We start from the raw sequence: 15,000 nt of genomic DNA, 5'->3' as shown, positions 1-15,000 counted from the left end.
GCACAAAACAGGAGAATATTTAGGCCAAATATGGCCGGCTTAAATGCTAAACAGTTAACCAATTTTCTAAGTGTTAAGGAAACATACATACAAACACACATATACACACCAACAACATTGACAGAAAGAGTAGTCCTTAAACCTGTGGTAAATGCATCACATCTCCCTTAGAAGGCAACTAACAAGGAACAGGAGATGATATAGCTATTAAACAAATATTAAGAGAGATAACAATCCTTCTAAGTCCCCACATTGTAATACAAGATGAATGTTGATTGGGCCAGTATAGTACCATTCACACCATCAGCTAACATTCAGCTTATAAGTAGATACATTTCCAACTAGTCTTCTAATAGAGATATATTCAATAGAGGTGCCCCATACTACAATGATGCATTAAACAAACATGACTTCACCAACAAGATAAGCTATTTAGAGACTGCTCCTATTAAGAAAAGTAAAATCAGAACCAGGAAAGTAATATGGTTTAATCCACCTTGCAGCACCAGTATATTGATCAATATTGCTGGGTGTTTCCTCACTCTTATAAGAAAACACTTCCCAAACAAGCAAGGATATAACAAAATATTCGATAAAACAAAGTTAGTTAAAGCTGCCTCAGTAATATTGGATCATAATAAGGAAACTACACATGCTAATTTAAATCTAGCCTCACAAGATTGTAATTGTAAGAGCTTAATGTCCACTGGATAATAAATTCCTCCCAAAAGAAATCATCTACAAAGCAAAAGTTCACAATAATAGAGATACTGCAAAATTGTATACTAGATTCACAGAAAACACTTTAAAGACACACTTCATGCAGCATCTTTATATGACCCATAACAATACTAGAAAGAATTCTACATCATATCTAAGTATATCTGGCACCTAAAGGATACATAATCTTTCTATCAAATGGAGCATTTTAGCAAAAGCAGCTGCCTATAATAGATGGTACACTGGATGTAATCTGTATGTAATTGAAAAATTGAACATCTTGTTTGCAACTAACATCCTGAATTCAAGGGAGGGAATACTTTCACCTTTCCTACATGCAAAAAAAGTTCAGTCTGCAAGTATTGAAGCATACTCCCCCCTCCAGATGAATTCCATCTGCAAACTGTGTAGCAACTGTAAACCTAGATTGCTAATCAAAGGGACCTGTTGAACTCAGAACCCACCCCTTATAATAATACATATCACTGTCTGCCCCACCATTATCTTCCCTACCACTCACTGCCATCATCATCCCTTTTATTAGTGATTTGATCTCTATCCCTGTCAACAATGGGATTGGTAGGGCCATCTTAAGCCATGGGCACACTGGGCAGTTGCCCACGGATCCTACAGGTCAAGGGACCCAATTCTTAATATATGTTGTGGCTTACTGTCAATAAGTGCTATAGGGCCCAGTACACTGATTTGACCAGGGGCCTGCAATGCTGCTAAGGCAGCTCTGCATACATATTTTGCATAAATATGGCCAGCTTTAGGATTTATTTCTTCTTTCAATGCCACTTGTTCCAAAGTTCATTTTTCTGCTATTTTTGCTGTGAAAAATTTTTCCCATTACATTCTTCGGCCATTCTAGTACCCCACCTCTACTTCATTCCTTCCTTTCAAAACACTCCCTCTCTGTTTTCCTCTATTCTTCCTCTTCCTTTTCCTTTCTACTTATCTATTTTTCTTCCTTTTTGATTTTTCTTTTCCCCCATTTATTATACTTTCTCTCCCTCAACACATTCTACGACAGGGAAACTTCATATAGATGTGCAAATCCCATGTATTTCCAGTCATATTCTGCCTAAAGAGCCTGTGCAAAGTAAATCTCAGAATAGCAAGAGACTGCCTTGGTCAAATTAAAATATATTATTAATCTCTAATATGGTATTGATTACTCTTTTTCGTTTTTTTCTTACACCTCAACCCTAAACAGATATATATACACACACACACAAAAAAAAACTAGGACTCCATTGGTTACGAGTGTTTCAGTCGATTCACTGAACTCATGAAACTATTGTGCACGTGGATGAGTACTCCAGACACATGTGTATCCTTAACATAGTTTTCAGGGAGATTCAGCGTTACACAGAGTGTGACGAGGCTGACCCTTTGAATTACAGGTACAACGCATTCTTGCCAGCTGAGTGGACTGGAGCAATAAAGTGAAATAAAGTGTCTTGCTCAACACAGCTGCCGGGAATTGAACTCATGACCTTAAGATTGTGAGCCAAATAAGCTTTGCACCTTCACTCATATATATGTGTGACAGAATGATTTTCTCTGATGTTATAAATATTTCAAAGGAAATATTCCAAAGAGGTAACCTTTCTAAAATTCCATTTATTTTTGTATTAAGTCCATTGTTATTTTACAAAACTTCAGTGGCTACATGCTAGAGTCTACAACTTCTAAAGATACCAATGCAATCCATAACTTTGTAGATGACTTGAAGATGTATTCTAGAAATGTTTACAATGCCAAGAAAAAGCTGGAGTTAATAAAAACATTTTTTGGCTGACATAGGCATGGAATTTGGCCAAAAGAAGTGTTTGCATTTAATTGTTGAATGTACGAAATCAGTGCCTCAAACCCAAATATGTGAATCAAAATTCTCTCTATACCTCGTGTTCCATACAAAGATGCTGAGAATATTACTTAGAAAAATATGGCAGTTTGAACTTTCCTTTACAACAAGATGCATTTGCAGTACCAGTGCTAATATCAACATTTGGGATATTTGACTGGTCTGTAAAGAAATTCCACTCCATAGACATTAAAACCCACAAGATCCAGAAATAAACTGGAAACTTACACAGGAACAGTGATATCAACAGAATCTACATAAAAAGAGATGGAGGAGGTAGAGAGGTTAGAGACCAGTGCAGACAGCTTTTGAATGTTGTATACTCTCTCTGAGACAGTACTTGCTAAACAACAGCAACAAATATAGATATATAAACATACTGCTGAAAAGCAAAGAGGAGAACATCCTACTTGTCCACAGGAAGCTCTTTCTTTCTTATAAACTTCCCCTGTGACTCCGAAACAGCTAAACTAAAATACCTCAGGGAAGGCTCTGGATGTGAAATTCTCATCATACCAAAAGAAGAATATGCATGGGTATATTTCCCAAAGACATGGAGTGCAGCTTCTCTTGGACTTATGATCACTACATCACACTTCCAAAGCTATGAAATACCTAATAAACAAAATGTAACTGAAAATATCAATTATGTCACATTTCTGTGGGAGACATTACACACATGATCAGCGGTAGCCAAAAAATGCCATTAAAATACTACTTCCCATTGTTGCTAAAACAATGTTTGAAGAAAAAAACACTGTCCTAGGATAATTAGAGCATCCTCCAGTATTTGAATACATAAAACTATAAGGAATATTGATGAAACATTCCCATCAAAACTTCTACCAAGTGCAAACATGGTAGGTTAAACATCATTGTCTCAGACAGACAAATAAAAAATATGTATTATCACAGAGATCAGCTGCCCTACTGATGTGAATATCTCTTCTAAAATCAAAGAGAAAGGATAACAATGGACTAATTGCTTTGAAACCTCCAGCTTCTATATCCAGGTTGAAAATTCACATTTACGAGACCAATAATAATTAGTACACTTGGTTAAGTAAATGCCTTCTGGAAGAACAGAGGTTTCAGAAAATTAAATCAACCAGCTAACCCACACATTACAATTAAAATCATTGTGGCCAATGCCAGCGCCGCCTTGACTGGCTTCCGTGTCGGTAGCACGTAAAAAGCACCCACTACACTCACGGAGTGGTTGGCGTTAGGAAGGGCATCCAGCTGTAGAAACATTGCCAGATAAGACTGGAGCCTGGTGCAGCCTTCTGGCTTCCCAGATCCCCGGTCGAACCGTCCAACCCATGCTAGCATGGAGAACGGACGTTAAATGATGATGATGATGAAGTGAAACAGTTTTAAAAATATGCAAGACTTTTCCCAAGTTTAAAGTGTCACATTGTTTTTCTTATCTACATTACAGTGAAGCTTTCTATCTTGGTTAGAAACCAAGAAGACTTTAAATAATTAGAATTGGAGAGAATATACACATCCACATATGCAATCAATCCTCTGTTATCTGAACTCGCTTATCTGAATTTCAGATTATCTGATGAGGATTTAAGCATCCTTGTGATTAGGTTTAGCATGGTTTCCTTTGTCTGCAATCAAATCAGTTTTTCAGATAAACAAGGTCTAATACATATTAATGTGTGTGTATTTGTGTGCACGTATGTACACACACACACACACATTATTTGCAATTGCTTCACAAATTGTGTGTATAGATAGTCATATATATATATATATATATACCACACAGCCACTCCTATATATATATATATATATATATATATATATAGGAGTGGCTGTGTGGTAAGTAGCTTGCTTACCAACCACATGGTTCCATGTTCAGACAGTATGGTATCTTGGGCCTTCTACTATAGCTTTGGGCTGACCAAAGCCTTGTGAGTAGATTTGGTAGACGGAAACTGAATGAAGCCTGACGTGTATATATATATATATATATATATATATATATATATATATATATGTCTATGTTTGTACTCCCACAATATCGCTTGACAACCAATGCTGGTGTGTTTACGTCCCTGTAACTTAGCAGTTTGGCAAAGGAGACCAATAGAATAAGTACTAGGCTTACAAATAATAAGTCTTGGAGTCGATTTCCTTGACTAAAGACAGTGCTCCAGCATGGCTGCAGTCAAATGACTGAAACAAGTAAAAGAAAGTGTGTGTGTATATATATATATATGCACTCTCATATACATATATATGTATGTATACTGTGAAATTGCAAATTATTCAGTAATTTGCACTTATTCAATTACTAATTATCCACTGGGATTGGAGTTTTGGGGGTAGAGGGCAGATAGATATGAATATATTACAAATCTGTTACCATCACAACGGCTTATGTGAGCAAAAATAAAGAAAAATATAAGAGAAAGAATTACAGATTTATTTACACAACAACAGTGTTAGTGTGAGGGAGAGGAAGAAAGAGAGGAGTTACAAGGAACCGGTTCACTCGGTGGCCTTTGTTAGAAAGATCTAGTAAGAAAAACTGTAATAACAGCATGTAAATGGCATTTGTCTCTGTGGAGCAATTTCTGCCTGAAAGCCAGTTTAGACATTTTCATGTAACAGAAACCTACAGACAAAAGATGCTGAAACTGGATAATGGAGTTACATTTAATATCCCATTATTACTAGTTTTGTCTTTTATTTGCAGTTTGTATATTTTTTTTTAGACACGAGCATGGCATTTTTGATGCCAAAATATCAACTGAGGATTATATATAAATATATGTGTTGGGTTGTAATGATTTCTTTATATTCTCTTCACTTGCAAATTAATCATCGGGGGACGTAAATACCATTTTGATTGTCAAGTAAAGCATTTGTTGAGTGTTAATTTGATTAACCCTTTAGCATTCATAATTATTCTGTCAAACGTAATGCTTATTTATTCACATTGTTTTGAATTAATCATGATAGCTTCAGGATCTCAATGCTGTAATGGTATGTTTTTAGAATGACATTGTAGGGTAGTTGTGAGAGGCTGAATGTAGCTGGTTTGAATATTAAAAAAAGGTAGATTATTTGGGCCAGATCTGGGCCTGTTTAAATGCTAAAGAGTTAAGATAGGAGTGGGGAACCTGTAGCCTGCTTAGTCATTGATTGCAGCCTTCTGCAATTTATCAAGCTAAATTTTAATTTATACAAAAGCCACAAAACAGTTACAGTAATATATATGTAACAGAATATCACTGTTGAACTCTTACAAGATGGATTCAAGCTAATGCTAAAGCATTATGTTGAGTGCAAAATGAAAGAAATATAACTTGGTCTTAGTCTTAGAAATCATTTGTGCTTATAAGTACAAAACACATGTAAAGTTAAAAATAAGACAAACAAACAGAAAAGATATCAGTAAACACCTCCAGACATAACAAGTCTACAAAGAGGCACACAGGGTTGACAAAGAGAAGAATTGTAATTACGCATTTTCATCATAGGCCAAAATCTAGAGACTACAATTCGATGGATTTATCTGCTTAGGGCCAATTTATAAATTGGTGTATTTTACTTGGGCTGTATATAAAGATCAAATAGCAAAGTATACAATGTGCTACATATACTGGAGAATGATTAATTATTGGCAAATGTTAATTAGTGACTCAATTTCAATAGTAGTCTATATGTCTGTTTATTGAAAAGCACCCACTACACTCATGGAGTGGTTGGCGTTAGGAAGGGCATCCAGCCGTAGAAACACTGCCAGATCAGACTGGGCCTGGTGCAACCAACTGGTTCGCCAGCCCTCAGTCAAAATCGTCCAACCTATGCTAGCATGGAAAGCGGACATTAAACGATGATGATGATCATCATCATCATGTATACCTGGGCATATTGTTTCTGAAGGGAGTATCTCAGCTTACCTTGATAAGAAAGATGCAGAAATACTTGTGGAAAAAAAAATAAGTCGTTGGGCCTTGCAGAGGCAGTGACAAGTGGCTGAGACCTTTGGCTATACACTGTGCTTGTGTAGATCTGTCAAGCCAAGTGAGATTGTAGTCATGGCCAATGCTGTGGTGTTACATCAATGGCACGTAAAAAAGCACCCACTACAATCTTGGCATGGTTGGCATTAGGAAGGGCATTCAGCCATAGAAATTTGCCAAATCAGATTGGAATCTGGTGCAGCTCTCCAGCTTACAAGTTTTCAGTCAACCCATACCAGCATGGAAAGCAGACATTAAACTAAGCTTAGCAAAGACAAAAGTTTTAGAAGTAGGACCATTGTTAAATGGCTAGAAGACTAGCTATGCCACAGGTATACTTGGCTAAGGTGAAGCATAAGAAGACTAAGTTTTTAGTATGTGAGAAAGAAAATAGGATCCTGCTATCTACTTTGCTCAGTGTTCAGAAAAAAGTGTATGTATAAACTCCATACATAGTATCCAATGTAAACTTTAGGTACACAAGAGATGTAGCAGAATCACTGGCAGACTAAAGGAGAAAGTTTGATATGTAATAGATGCACTAAAACAGAAATAGATCCTCTCAAACATCCAAATAGCTCACTAGTATTTGATAGCTTTTGTTATGTAAGAGATGTAATTAGCAAGGAAGGTTGTTGCTCTGAAATTATAGTTGCCAGAATTAGAATGGGTGGGGAAAAGTTCAGGAAGCTACTGCTGCTGGGTAATGAAAGTCTTTTATCTGAAAGGGAAGGGCAGATTGTATGACACATGTGTTAAAACAGTGATGCTGCATGGTAGTGAGACATGGGCCTTGAATTCAGAAGGTTTGAGAAGGTGAAAGAAATAAGTCCACCATGCTCCTTTGGACATGCAGTGTAAATGTTCACGAATGACAGTTGAGAGAAAAACTGAACACAGAGAAATTTGATTTCTGACTAAACACTGCATTTTGACATTTAAATATTTCATCATGTGTACAATTAGACAAGCACTTGTGCTGGCAAGTTTGTTTTTTTTTTTTAAATAAATCAAATCTGACATTCAGAAACCTCAAAATAGAAGAATTTCATTCAAGGTTATTTCTAACATCCTACAAAAGCCATTATTTTTAACCCTTCAGCATTCACATTATTCTGTCAAAAGTAAGGCTTATTTATTTGCACTGTTTTCAATTAATTGTGCATTATCTTATTAGCTTGGAGATTTTGACAATGCTGTTGTTTAGTTTTAGAATGACATTGCAGCGTAGGTATGAGAAGCCAGTTTGAACGTAATATATTTGGGCTAGATGTGGCCAGTTTAAATGCTGAAAGGTTAAACAACAAAACCAACAAAGAGAACAAGCTGACACACAGTTCTCTAAAAACAAACACCCAAATTTATTGTATCATCAATTTTATGTAATTTTCAAAATTATGAGTGTAACTTGCTTTGCTCCCCTTATGCCTCATCATTCCATATCTTCTCTTGCATTTATGTAGATATTAATATTTCAATAGTATAAACATATATGCATAAGTCTGTGTGTCAGTTAGTGAGTGTGCATACACTTCTTAACCGTACAAGCATTGTTATGTGGGGAAGAAATATATTTCACAACCATAGTTTCAGGTTCATTCCCACTGTGTGGCATCTTGGGTGTAGCTTTGGGCAAATTGAAACTTTATGAATGGATATAGCAGACAAACTGATAGAGGTTTGTTGTATGCAAGCATGTTCATGCACACTGGCTATTGGGTCTGTTTGTTTACATTTATGCTTCTCTGACAAATCAAGAGCTACAAATGACTATGTTGTCATTTCTCCTGCTGGCTTTGAAACCTTCAAAGAGCCACGAACTGTGATGTCTTGTGTACTTGAAAAATAGGTATGAGTGAGCAGCATGGCGGGCATTCGGCTGTAAGACAATGTCTCTGTGCAATATTCATTGAACCAATAACAGCATGAAAGAACAAATGTTAACTAAATGAACAAAATGTGTTTGTGAGCATCTCGTTATGCACAGTCATGACACCTTTGTGCCAGAGTCTTGTATAATAGCCTTGGTCTGACCAAAACCTGATGAATAGATTTGATCAATGGAAACTGAAAGAAGCCTGTGTGTTGCTGTCTCCTTGACATGACATGACATTTGTAGATAAGCGTCACTGTCTTGCAAGTGGTATCCTTTGTTTCAAATCTTCCATAAAAACATGTCTGGTCATGTAAAAATATTACCTTACATGGAAACAGATGAGGGTTAGCAACTGGAAGGGAGGAGCATCCAGTCATAGAGAAATTAGCCTCGTGGACATTTCCCAAGTCAAATGCTTGTCCTTGTAAAGACTGAGCAGAAAAACCTAATTGGGTTTATTCAAATGCTTATAACAAATTTAATTGTGATTAGACTGTTGTGAAGATTGGTTTTATCCTAAAAAAGCAAATTCATTTGTACTAAAAATAAAGCTGTACATGTGTGTTTGTTAATTTAGTATACAAATAATAAATATTAAAAAAAAACATACAGTAATAAATAAAAGATGTTTGTAATGAATTAAATGCACTAATTAGCAGACTTTGATATGCAAATATCACAACCGAAAATGTTTGCCCCTTGGCATTTTTGCACCTTTCTCATGAAATTTACAGGTAAGCTGAGTTGCTTCCTTCAGAAACAACATGCCCTGGTTAAAATGCATGATAGTTTCGGTAAAAAATAAACTCCAAAAATTCAGGAATACATGCATTGATTGTTTTTTTATAGCAAATGTTCTAGAATGTAAATAAATGAGGAAGGAGTTAAAGTTTTACTCCTTCAGATTAGAGAGTTCGTTATTTGCTTTAAAACATGTCAACTAGAGTGTTTTTGATTGGAGCAGTTTCAGACAGTCTACAACTGACAATTTGTATGCTGTGTCGGGCGTATTCATGTCCTACTCGCCGTTAAGAGTTAATAAATCTTTTGAATGATAAAAGCAATAGTTTTTATCTGAATTCACAGAAATGGAATGGGAAGTTATGATAATAATCCTATTTATTGTATCCACTTACATTATTAAATTGATGATGTTAAATAAGTTTAGTCATTTTCAGGTTATTTAAGTTATTATGCTGAATTAAGTCCTGATTAATTGGCTTAGTGTCTTTAGCATAGAAGCTTAATGAAAGTACGTTTATGAAACTACCTGCACAAATAACATTCTTGTTTTGTTAGATCTTTGCCAGCAAGAATGTTGTGATTTGATATATCTAGATAAAAATGTACACACCTTTTGAAGAGGTGTATATATTCAATTTGAATATGCACACTTCTTTGAAAGGTATGTTCAATTTGAGTTCTTGGCTTTCTCTAAAATATATACAGATATCTCAAAAGTAATTAGACACTTTTTTTTAAAAGATTTGTTCCTAGAAACCAAATAATGTCATTTGATGCATCTAAATACTTAATCTAGTATTTAGTAGACATGCCATGTGCAGTTTTTAGTAATTTAACCCGTTTGGGCATCCTTCTAATGAGGAGTGTCTGCACAGATAAAACCAGTATATGGGGGTGGGTGTCTATTTACTAATGAGATGCCTGTGTAGAAGGAACCATTGGGCATTAATGCTTTCCATTAGTTTTCATTTGTGTTTACTTGCACATGTTTCTTCAAACCTTTATATGTTCTCTTAGTTGAGTGATAATGTAGCTGATGTTGAGTTTGAACAACTATAGCTTTATCTCCCCACGTGTGAGGCCTGTTATTAGAATCTTCCCAAACCAGACCTGCAGGAAAAAAAAGTACACTAGTACTCAAATAAATAATGTACCTCATGTTATTTATATTTCAACTAGCTGACTCCGTGCTGTCAAAAATGATGGCTAATTGTATTTTATATATAAATGAGATACATAATAATCACAGATACAAAAATTCACATACACATAAAAGTTCACACAGAGTTGAAACGCTGTTTGATTTTTCTTTTCATCACTGAATGTTCACCATCCCACTTCTATTGCACACATATACACACAAACATTCACACACCTCCCTTTTACATACACACACATATACTCACACAGAATTGAAATGCTGTTTGATTTTTTTTTCCCCTCATAGAACTCTCATCGTCCCACTACCAAGTTTGCCATCACCCCTTCCTTCCTTGTTCATCTGTCACCCCTTCCTTTCTCATTCATATGTTGTGACAGAAATGTACACAAGTATTATTATAGTAGATGCTAACTCCTCAGAGTAGTCATTTTGAGAAGGTACACAGCGATCCCAGTGTGCACATCTTGCATGTCTCAAAAGCAATGGAAATCTTCTTTGCTATACTACCTGCAAGTCCTTTTGAATTTCATCTATTGTCTTGAAGTGGCACCCCTTCAGATTCAATAGCATTTTGGGAAATACTGAGATCACAGAGGGAGGAATAGTCAGAGTATACAGCACCAAGTAAACAGCAACATGATGCAAGGTCAAGTTTTCCTTGATAGTCTCTTGAAAGATTCCACAACTGTTAAAGAGTTGATGGATTCATCAACATTTGTTGTGGAATGTTTCCATACAATTTTATACTTTTTGTAATTTAATTTCTCTGTGCACTCATCATCTGGAACCAGTACTCAGCATTGAAATATATCACTTGTGTTAGACCTAAAGAATATTTTACCAAAGCCTTGACAGACCATTTCAAGGGTCTTAGTACCAGATTTTCCAAGCTTCATGCAAAATTTGATGAAGGCATGTTGCTCATATTTGCCAAATGTCTTTAAAATAGCAGAAACATTCTAACACAACATGGTAAAAACTCACGTAAAAGTTGAATATGTGGTAATAATAGAAGCCTTATTTGTTAACTGATTCATTATAATTTGTTGAATCAAATTGTGGTATTTTATTGTTACTTACCACATTGGCCATTCATTGGCCTTAGATTTAACTTAGTCTTTCTTTTATTCATTTGTGATTGGAATGTCTGAAAAATTTCCGGAAGAAGATCCTAGCATCTTTGTAGCTTTGAGCAAATGCATTATGAAAACATGATCATGTGATAATATGAAACTGATAGCATCACTGGGCTATTTCCTAAATTATTATTAGCAGCTCTTTGTCATCAAGCATAGAGTTTATTTAAAAAGTATACCATCGGTTCACAAACAAATGTGTAATATATTCCTGTAGTCAAATACAAATATTCTGCTCTTGTTAAAACCAACAATAAGAATAAAATTTGTCTTGTCAATAGAACAGTTTCCTTTTAATTGTAATATCTTTGTACAACAACAAAAAAAAAGAATGTTCCATTATAATGAGGCAATGTGTCAAAACAATTATATTTACATGACACATGATGTTGGATAGGTTAGTGTAATACTGGAAGGAATGTTTTGAGGGTAATAGGATAAAGTAGTTGTTTTATTTTATTTCATAGAATTTTGTTTTTATAAGTAAGCATTTATTGTTTGTGTTCCATAGCAGTGTCATAAGAGAATGGGACCTTTTACATTCTTTCCACCTTTCTAATGTTATCTGTTTAGACAAATATATATGTGCTTGAATACAAACATTAATCATGTGTGTGTGTATGTGTATACATGGTCATATGTATGTATGTACTCTGGTGACTCTCGACTGCTATATTGTCCAGTAGGTAACACTTGGTGTATTTAAGAAGTCCAAAAACCCAACCCAATTTTGTGTTCAATCCTACCTCACAGAACCTTGGGCAAGTGTCTCCTATCAAACTTCCAAGCCAAACAGTGTCTTATGAGCAAACTTTGGTAGGCAGAAACTTTGTGGAAGGCAGCAAGAAGGCAGAAACGTTAGCACGCCAGCCGAAATGCTTAGCGGTATTTCATCTGCTGTTACATTCTGAGTTCAAGTTCCGCCAAGGTTGACTTTGCCTTTCATCCTTTCAGGGTCGATTAAATAAGTACCAGCTACGCACTGGGGTCAATGTAATCCACTTAATCCCTTTGTCTGCCCTTGTTTTTCCCCTTGTTTAGCCCCTTGTGGGCAATAAAGAAATAATCAACTGAAACTCTTGTCATTGTAACCAGTGGAGTACCTTTGTGTTTGTTGTGTATTGATACTACACACATCATCGTCATTATGATTATGTCTACCTCAATGCATTGGATTTGCTGTGTCATTTCAAGTCGTCTCTTTTCTGTAGCTTTTGTCTTACCATCATTTCATCTTTAAAATGGTTTCTATGGACCCCCTCCATCGCCAATCGCCAACCACTTTACTGAATATGTATTGAGTGAATTTTATCATGGCATCAATGTCTCCTTTGCTCAAGAAGATATGAGTGAGAATGTGTAGAGAAAAAAGAGCAATGACAGAAGAATCAGGGTGGATGAGTGAAGGCTGCACGGGTGTGAAAGTGGAAACAGAGTGAGAGATATAAAAGGGTGTAACTGGGAAGACAGAGTGAGGAATAGTAATAGACTCGGAAATGGATAATGGCAAGAGTTGTTGAAGGATGTCAGTTGCAAGTGGCTCAATTACAACAAGCTGATGATAGAGTGTATTGGGTAGTTCCTTCTTTAGTTATACTGTCAGAATAACATGAGTGAGAGTGTGTTGTGGGGAAATGATTGATGAAGAGTTGAGTGTAAGAGAGATAAGTGATAGGGAGTTAAGAGAGTAAGAAAAACAGGGAGGGGGAGTTAGACTTGACAAGGAGCTATTGGGCAAAAGATCTAAATGTGTGTGTGTCTGTATGTGTGCATCAATAAAACTCGAGAACTACCCAACCGATTTCATTCAGATTTTACACATGCATTACTTAGGGGCCATAGAGTGTCATGGACCAAAAAATTTTCCAACTTTTTGCCTAATGCGAGCCCCGGAACAATCTCTTAGACTGTTTCGTTATTATGTGTCGAAAATGAAACAATGACATCTCTATTGTAATGTGATATAATATTGTTTCACTTTTATTATTTCACTTTTAATAGTTTTGCTTTTATTCTAATATGATAACACTAAGACCATCTTATTTTACACATTTGCCATTCATTTAGCAGTTAATAATTATCATAACAGTTGCAACGGTGCAAGGTATTTACAGTTACATATTAATCCTTAAATTAACATTTAATACATGTGCTTAATCTATCTATATATACATATATGTACGTGTGTATATATACACTATAGCCCTATGCCAGCCAAAGCCTTGTAAGTGGATTTCATACATGGAAACTGAGATTCATATATGTGTGTATATTTGTCTCTGTGTGTCTGTGTTTGTACCCCCACCATCACTTGACAACTGAGGTTGGTGGTGTTTATGTCCCCTTAACTTAGCGGTTCAGCAAGAGACACCAATAAAATAAGTACTAGGCTTACAAAGAATAGATCCTGGGGTTGATTTGTTCAACTAAAGGCAGTAGCTCCAGCATGGCCACAGTCACATTGCTGAAACAAAAGAATAAAAAAAACGGCCATTTTAATCCTGAACAATGCCGGGTATCTCTGTTAGTGTGTGTGTATATCTGTATTAATACGATATTAATATTCAACAGAAGCAACTGAGTGACTCATGTTGGCACTTAGCAAACACAAAGCTCTCAACCCTTGAGTCACTCTCATTGCTTCTGCTCTTCTTTCCTTCTTTTCCTGAGCGTCTGATAATACAGTGCTTGTACCATGTCCTTGCGTTATTGTCTTTTCTTATTTGGATTCAATATATATATGTATATATGTATGTATGTATATAGGTGCAGGCATGGCTATATAGTAAGCATAGTACCTTGGGCAAGTATCTTCTACCATAGCCCGAAGTTGAACAAAGCTTTGTGTGTGTGGATTTACTAGGTAGAAACACAAGGAAGCTCCTGTATGTACATACCTACATACAATGCGCACACGCATCTGTGTGTGTGTGTGTGTCTCTCTTTGTGTTTGTCACCACCCCTCCCCAATACTATCACTGGTTGACAACTGGTGTTGGTTTGCTTATGTCCCTGTAACTTAGCATTTCAGCAAAAGAGACCAATAGAATAAATACCAGGCTTAAAAAATAAATAAATTCGAAGTCAAGTAAAAAGAAAATAAAAAATGAAGGATAAATATACTCTTGTCTTGGTCCCTTACCCAATATGTCCCTTTTTTCCCCCACTTCTGTTCTGTCCTCCCTTTCTTTGTCGGCGCCCCCCCCCCCATCTTTTTCTTCAATCTATTCTCTCCTCCCCTTTTTTTCTCTATTCCTTCTTCTTTCATTTCAGACTTCCTCTTCTTTTTCCATTCATTTCTCTTTCTCTCTTTTTTCACTCTCTCTCTCTCTCTCTCTCTATTCTTTCCTCTTTCCTTTCATTTCAGATTTCCTCCTCTTTCTCCCATTCCATCTTTCTGCTTCTCTACTTCTTCTATTCTCCTATTACCTTTCTCTGCCCTCTTCCCACTCTTACACTGCATCAAACAATTGCTTCTTTTATGAACCCACCCCCACCCCTAC

General features: G+C 36.0%; 1 protein-coding gene across 3 annotated transcripts in view; it reads left to right on the top strand.

The window, feature by feature from the left end:
* The window catches only part of LOC115222578 (sodium- and chloride-dependent taurine transporter), a 77,471-nt gene that overhangs the window by 19,950 nt on the left and 42,521 nt on the right, over positions 1-15,000 (top strand). The window lies entirely within an intron of this gene.

Source organism: Octopus sinensis, linkage group LG20, assembly GCF_006345805.1.
Source record: "Octopus sinensis linkage group LG20, ASM634580v1, whole genome shotgun sequence".
Taxonomy (NCBI): domain Eukaryota; kingdom Metazoa; phylum Mollusca; class Cephalopoda; order Octopoda; family Octopodidae; genus Octopus; species Octopus sinensis.
This window is presented reverse-complemented; position numbering and strand designations above follow the sequence as displayed.